Here is a 7,315-nt window from a genome sequence, read left to right as displayed (position 1 = left end):
TCAGGTCCTCCGAGAGAAAGAAAGAGAGAAGGAGAAAATTAGAGGAGCCAAGATTTTCAAAATGTTCATAAATGACAAGCATGGTCAAATAATAATCAGGAATAAATCTCAGTTGGCTTTTTTCATAGCCGATCATTAAGAGTTGAAAACAGCAGGTCTGGGACAGGTAGGGGTTCCGTAACCACAGGCAGAACAGTTGAAACTGGAATAGCAGCAAGGCCAGGCGGACTGGGGACAGCAAGGTGTCATCATGCCCGGTTAGTCCTGACGTATGGTCCTAGGACTCAGGTTCTCAGAGAGAAAGAGAGAACGAGAGAATTAGAGAGAGCATACTTAAATTCACACAGGACACTGGATAAGACAGGAGAAGTACTCCAGGTAACCACTGACCCTAGCCCCCCGACACAAACTACTGCCAGCATAAATACTGGAGGCTGAGACAGGAGCGGTCAGGAGACACTGTGGCCCCATCCGAAGAAACCCCCGGACAGGGCCAAATAGGAGGATATAACCCACCCACTTTGCCAAAGCACAGCCCCCGCACCACTAGAGGAAATCCTCACACCACAACTTACAATCCTGAGACAAGGCCGAGTATNGGTAGATTTAGGCTTCACCTCTAGTAATCTATAAGGAATGCAGTAGATTTAGGCTTCACCTCTAGTAATCTATAAGGAATGACAGATTTAGGCTTCACTTCTAGTAATCTATAAGGAATGACAGTAGATTTAGGCTTTACCTCTAGTAATCTATAAGGAATGACAGTAGATTTAGGCTTCACCTCTAGTAATCTATAAGGAATGACAGATTTAGGCTTCACCTCCAGTAATCTATAAGGAATGACAGTAGATTTAGGCTTTACCTCTAGTAATCTATAAGGAATGACAGTAGATTTAGGCTTCACCTCTAGTAATCTATAAGGAATGACAGTAGATTTAGGCTTCACCTCTAGGAATCTATAAGGAATGACAGTAGATTTAGGCTTCACCTCTAGTAATCTATAAGGAATGGCAGTAGATTTAGGCTTCACCTCTAGGAATCTATAAGGAATGACAGCAGATTTAGGCTTCACCTCTAGTAATCTATAAGGAATGACAGTAGATTTAGGCTTCACCTCCAGTAATCTATAAGGCTGATTTTATTAGTGGGTAAATTAAACACTTCCTAAAGTGAATAGGTTTGTGCTTTTCCTGCTATAAGCACATATAAGCATTATAATGTGTTTCTGAAATGTTCCTACTTGACTGTTTATACACTGATAGTGGGGGGAGAAGGGGGTGGGGTGGGCGGTCGGACAAGGGTATGTTGCTAACAGAAATAGAATGTAAATAATAGAATTCAATCTAATTCTATGGTTGCTCTGCTAACCTTGTTTTTCTCTGTTTCAGATTGGCTACTGGAACGAGTACCAGCGATTAGTAAATGTGTTAGAAACCAGGTGGTCGCCAACGAGTCTTCTTCTGTGGAAAACCGAACGATTGTGGTCACTACTATTATGGTACACTTTCCATGGCAACTTTGAAATGTGTTCACCACACGTATTCTGCCAGTCAGGGCCGTGAGCGGCGGTGTTGATGCTAACCGGTTGATCAGTCTGTCCTGGGCTGGGCAGAACCACATCTTTTTTGTGTTTGCCTTGCATCCACTCACTACACGTTGAAACAGTCGATCCCTCTGTAAGGAGAAGAGAGTGTTTCAACTGTATCCGTGTGGGTGACAAAGCATTTAGAATTCTCATACTTCAGTGGCTGTCGTAGCAGTGACATCACAATATTGGTATTATATAATATATGAGTAAGTGGGTAAAGGGTTGAGTTGACTCCATCTAATAGAAAACAATACAACACATACAAACCAACATCCGCCATCCGTACGTAAGTAGAACCTGTCTTGTCTGTCCTCATCAAGTAAATGGTTCAATGACAATCTGGGATAGGAGGGGGAAATGATGATGATGATGATGGTGTTAATGATACTGCAATGGCTTCTCAAGGACAAAGCAAAATACAGCACATTTGAGAGAGGATAAGAACGATAATATTTGCAGAGCTTTCGGAAAGTATTCAGACCCCTTGACTTTTTCCATATTTTGTTATGTTAGTCTTCTTCTAAAATTAATTAAATAAATGTGTTTCCACATCGATCTACACACAAATACCCCATAATGACAGAACGAAAATTGTTTTTTTGTTTAAAATAAATAAATAAATGAATTACCTTATATAAGTATTCAGACCCTTTGCTATGAGACTCCAAATTTAGCTCAGGGGTATACTGTTTCCATTGATCATCCTTGAGATGTTTCTACAACTTAATTGGAGTCCACCTGTGATAAATTCATTTGATTGGGCATTATTTGGAAAGGCACACTCCTGTCTATATAAGGTCCCACAGTTGACAGGGCATGTCATAGCAAAAACCAAGTCATGAGGTCTAAGGAATTGTCAGTAGAGCTCCGAGACAGGATTGTGTTGAGGCACAGATCTGGGGAAGGGTACCAAAACATTTCTGCAGCATTGCAGGTCAGCAAGAACACAGTGGCCTCCATCATTCTTAAATGGAAGAAGTTTGGAACCACCAAGACTCTTCCTAGAGCTGGTCGCCAGGCCAAACTGAGCAATCAGGAGGAAGGGCCTTGGTCAGGGAGGTGACCAAGAACCCGATGGTCACTCTGACAAAGCTCCAGAGTTCCGCTGTGGAGATTGGAGAACATTCCAGAAAGACAACCATCTCTGCAGCACTCCACCAATCAGGCCTTTATGGTAGAGTGGCCAGATGGAAGCCACTCCTCAGTAAAAGGCACATGACAGCCRGCTTGGAGTTTYCCAAAAGGAACCTAAAGGACTCTCAGATCATGAGAAACAAGATTTTCTGGTCTGATGAAACCAAGACTGAACTCTTTGGCCTGAATGCCAAATGTCACGTCTGGAGGAATCCTAACACCATCCCTATGGTGAAGCATGGTGGTGGCAGCATCATGCTGTGGGAATGTTTTTCAGCGGCCGGGACTGGGAGATTAGTCAGGATCAAGGGAAAGATGACTGGAGCAAAGTACAGAGAGATCCTTGATGAAAACCTGATCCAGAGTAGTCAGACCTCAGACTGGGGCGAAGGTTCACCTTCCAACAGGACAACAAGCCTAAGCACACAGCCAAAACAACACAGGAGTGGCTTCGGGACAAGTCTCTGAATGTCCTTGAGTGGCCCAGCTAGAGCCAGGACTTGAACCTGATCAAACATCTCTGGAGAGACCTGAAAATAGCTGTGTAGCAATGCTCCCCATCCAACCTGACAGGTCGAGAGGTTCTGTAGAGAAGAATGGGAGAAACTCCTCAAATACAAGTGTGCCAAGCTTGTAGCGTCATTCCCAAGAAGACTTGAGGCTGTAATCGCTGCCAAAGGTGCTTCAACAAAGTACTGAGTAAAGGGTCTGAATACTTACGTAAATGTAATATTTCATTTTTTATTTATTTTTGCAAACATTTCTAAAAACCTGTTTTTGCTTTGTCATTCTGGGGTATTGTGATGAGGGGGAAAAAACAATTGTATCCATTTTAGAATAAGACTGTGTTGGGTTCTGAATGTATGAAATATACTTGTTCATGTCACTGAGGGAGAGAGAGGAACGTGTAACGTTTACATCCTGTCCGGATATATCATTGTTTGCCATCAGGGATCCTATGGGACGAAACAAGACACAGTCTGTTACGAGTCTATATGACAGCCGTGAGTTGGGGAGGAGTGAGCACTTTGGGGCAGAGGTCAGGTTAGAGGTCAGTGAGGAAGAACAGATATCACTAAGGTTCTGTCTAGCGACAGAGATGCATAGGAGAAAGGGTTAAATATCAGTGCTTGTGTGAATATATATTTTTGTCTTCTGAAGCTGTATTGACCCAGTGGGTTGAATAAAATTGGTTTGAGCTTTGTTAAGCATCCAGGAGTTTTAATATGTTCATTTAGAACCTAAGAGCTGCAACATAACAACATGTGGAAAAAGTCAAGCGGTCTGAATACTTTCCGAATGCACTGTATATATATATATATTATTWTTTTTTAAATCTATTTTCTTTTGTTCTTCTGAGGGCTGGTTCTGTGTTGAATATATATTTATTGAATATATTTTGTTTTGTTCCTCTGAGGGCTGGTTCTATGTTAAATATATATATGTATATATATTGAATCCATTTTGTTTTGTTCCTCTGAGGGCTGGTTCTGTGTATAGCTTCCAGTGGGTTGTTTTGGCAGGAAGGAGAGAGTTTTGCTTCGATTTCCTGGCAGCAGTGTTGACTGCAATGGGAATTATTCCTTTCACACTACTATTTTACCATATTTGCTCATTATTTTATATTTTACTTTCCCTCCCTGAATGCAAAAATATTTAGGGGGCTGTAAATATCAAATCAAATCAAATTGTATTAGTCACATGCGTCGAATACAACAAGTGTAGASCWTACAGTGAAATGCTTACTTACGAGCCCCTAAACAACAATGCAGTTCAAATAAGAATAAGAAATAAAAGTAACAAGTGATTAAAGAGCAACAGCAAAATAACATTCGGAGGGTCGGAGGGTATAGCGGGATTTATTATAAGCTTCCGGGTTAACTTCCCCTGAACAAGGCAGTTAACCCACTGTTCCTAGGCCATCATTGAAAGTAAGAATTTGTTCTTAACTGACTTGCTTAGTTAAATAAAGGTTAAAAAAAAGAGTCCCTCTCCTTGAAAGCCGCAGCTCTAGCCTTTAGCTCAGTGCGGATGTTGCCTGTAAGCCATGGCTTCTGTTTGGGGTTTGTACGTACGGTCATTGTGGGGGCGACGTCATCAATGCACTTATTGATGAAGCCAATGACTGATGTGGTGTACTTCTCAATGCCATCGGAGAAATCCCGGAACATATTCCAGTCTGTGCTAGCAAAACAGTCCTGTAGTTTAGCATCTGCTTCATCTGATCACTTTTTTATTGATCGAGTCACTGGTGCTTCCTGCTTTAATTTTAGCTTGTAAGCAGGAATCAGGAGGATAGATTTATGGTCAGATTTACCAAATGGAGGGCGAGGGAGAGCTTTGTATGCATATCTGTGTGTGGAGTAAATGTGGTCCAGAGTTATTTTCCCTCTGGTTGCACATTTAACATGCTGATAGAAATTTGGTAAGACCGATTTAAGTTTCCCTGCATTAAAGTCCCCYGCCACTAGGAGCGCCGCCTCTGTGTGAGCGRTTTCCTGTTTGCTTATGGTGGAATACAGCTCATTGAGTGTGYTRTTAGTGCCAGCCTCAGTCTGTGGTGGTATGTAGACKGCTACGAAAAATACAGATGAAAACTCTCCAGGTAGATCTACAGCTTATCATGCGATACTCTACCTCAGGCAAGCAAAACCTCGAGACTTTGCCATCTATCGTAACGATCTTGTCCTATAAACAACCTCTGAATAGTAAAGAAACACTCTTGAAAAGGAAAACATTTGAAAAGTGATGAAGGTCCTAAGAGTTCAGGGATAAGTATTCCTTCCTACACAATTACCTTCAATCTATATTCTGAAAGGTCTCTCTCGCTTCTCTCTCTTGCTCTTTCTCGCTCTCTCTCTCTCTCTCTCTCTCTCTCTAAAAAGGAAGCATTTAAAGGTTTCAGAATGGATAACAGCATCAGTAGATAAACATTCTGTTAACTCAGGGGGGGCATTTACAATCATGCAAGGGTGAAGAGGATATATGTTCAGCACAGAACAAACAAGCCATTGCTTCTCCACTTGCATCCCTCTAATTATGTGTTGTCTCTAATGGCGTCGTCCGCTCTGTGTGAGCAGCAGCTCTTCTTTTGTTGGGTAATGATGAAACCATAACAACAAGCTGTACCACCTCCAGTGTTTGAAAATGGTGGGGTTAAAAGCACGCTCCGCTCTGCTGGCGGTGTTCGTCTTTTAAATATTTATTTATTTTACTTACAAGATACATTTTTTATTTGCATTTTGGGATTATAATGAAAATGGCTCCCTTTTTTCTTTTAGTTTTTTTGTTGTTGCAATGACTATTACCAAAGGCTTCCCCCTTTGCTCATTGATTGGTGCAATGTGCTTGTTGATGATTATGTTGAAATATCAATGTAGTCACTTCCCTCTCCAGGTCACGGCCATTTACTTTATGAACCTCCACCCTCATCCCACTGTGAGCTAACCCACTCCCAGCCTACCAACACCCCCATCCCACTGTGAGCTAACCCACTCCCAGCCTACCAACACCAACACGCCCATCCCACTGTGAGCTAACCCACTCCCAGCCTACCAACACCCCATCCACTGTGAGCTAACCCACTCCCAGCCTACCTCCACCTCTCTCCACTGTGAGCTAACCCACTCCCAGCCTACCAAACACCCATCCCACTGTGAGCTAACCCACTCCCAGCCTACCTCCACCCTCATCCCACTGTGAGCTAACCTCCCAGCCTACCAACCACCCCATCCCACTGTGAGCTAACCCACTCCCAGCCTACCACACCCCATCCCACTGTGAGCTAACCCACTCCCAGCCTACCTCCACCCTCATCCCACTGTGAGCTAACCCATTCCCAGCCTACCTCCCACCCCATCCCACTGTGAGCTAACCCACTCCCAGCCTACCAACACCCCCATCCCACTGTGAGCTAACCCACTCCCAGCCTACCAACACCCTCATCCCACTGTGAGCTAACCCACTCCAGCCTACCAACACCCCATCCCACTGTGAGCTAACCCACTCCCAGCCTACCAACACCCCCTCCCACTGTGAGCTAACCCACTCCCGCCTACCTCCACCCCATCCCACTGTGAGCTAACCCACTCCCATCCTACCAACACCCCCATCCCATGTGAGCTAACCCACTCCCAGCCTACCTCCACCCCATCCCACTGTGAGCTAACCCACTCCCAGCCTACCAACACCCCCATCCCACTGTGAGCTAACCACTCCCATCCCACTGTGAGCTAACCACTCCCAGGCTCCAATACCCCCTTCCCACTGTGAGCTAACCCACTCCCAGCCTACCAACACCCCCATCCCACTGTGAGCTAACCCACTCCATCCACTGTGAGTAACCCACTCCCAGGCTACCAATACCCCCTTCCCACTGTGAGCTAACCCACTCCCAGCCTACCAAACACCTCCATCCCACTGTGAGCTAACCCACTCCCAGCCTAACAACACCCCATCCCACTGTGAGCTAACCCACTCCCAGCCTACCAACACCCCCATCCCACTGTGAGCTAACCCACTCCCAGTCTACCAACACCCCCATCCCACTGTGAGCTAACCCACTCCCAGCCTACCAACACCCCCATCCCACTG

At 44.4% G+C, this 7,315-nt stretch overlaps 1 pseudogene; it reads left to right on the top strand.

Moving 5' to 3' along the window:
- Positions 1-1,007: 1,007 nt before the first annotated feature.
- Positions 1,008-7,315, top strand: part of LOC112069198 (glutamate receptor 3-like) — a 64,728-nt pseudogene continuing 58,420 nt past the window's right edge.

Source organism: Salvelinus sp. IW2-2015, unplaced genomic scaffold, assembly GCF_002910315.2.
Source record: "Salvelinus sp. IW2-2015 unplaced genomic scaffold, ASM291031v2 Un_scaffold930, whole genome shotgun sequence".
Taxonomy (NCBI): Eukaryota; Metazoa; Chordata; class Actinopteri; order Salmoniformes; family Salmonidae; genus Salvelinus; species Salvelinus sp. IW2-2015.
The sequence above is the reverse complement of the archived record's forward strand: the minus strand, read 5'-3'. Positions and strand labels throughout refer to the sequence as shown.